Here is a 550-nt window from a genome sequence, read left to right as displayed (position 1 = left end):
AGCTGGCAACTTCGTTTGGCGGAAGGGCGGGCCTGCTTGTTTTATTTTATTTTTTTGAAATGATCCTGAAGCCATTATTTGCCTACTACTTTGTAAACTAACAATTTTTTTTCGCTAAAACGGAAATTTTAACGTCTACATCCAGACCAGAAGCAACTTCCTACCAATCAAAATTATGAAATGAACCTTTTTAACTAGCAACCAAGTGTTTGTCCAGGGGGCAGCAACGGGCCAGAAAGCGCCGTACCCATGCGGTAGACAGCTATGTCATACCTACACCATACACGACCTAGCTCGAAAAGGATGGCTTTTCGAAAATGTAAACAGCACGCAGCACGTTAGCGGGTAAACTCGACGTCGCTAGTTGTTAAAAGTTTACATTTTAGATTCTTTTAGTTTCCCGTTACCGTATGTACACAGTTGAGTTTTGAGAGAGCACCTGCTATAATAGATAGGGATAGGGTCTCTTACCCGCAGGCGAAACATCGTCAACTTCGATGGAAGAACAACATCCGAGGAGATGAGAGAATGAGAGGCGTGCGTTACGCTC

The sequence above is a fragment of the Frankliniella occidentalis genome, unplaced genomic scaffold (genome assembly GCF_000697945.3).
Source record: "Frankliniella occidentalis isolate FOCC.00 unplaced genomic scaffold, Focc_3.1 Scaffold260, whole genome shotgun sequence".
In the NCBI taxonomy this organism is placed as follows: domain Eukaryota; kingdom Metazoa; phylum Arthropoda; class Insecta; order Thysanoptera; family Thripidae; genus Frankliniella; species Frankliniella occidentalis.
Note: the sequence above shows the minus strand (reverse complement) of the source record.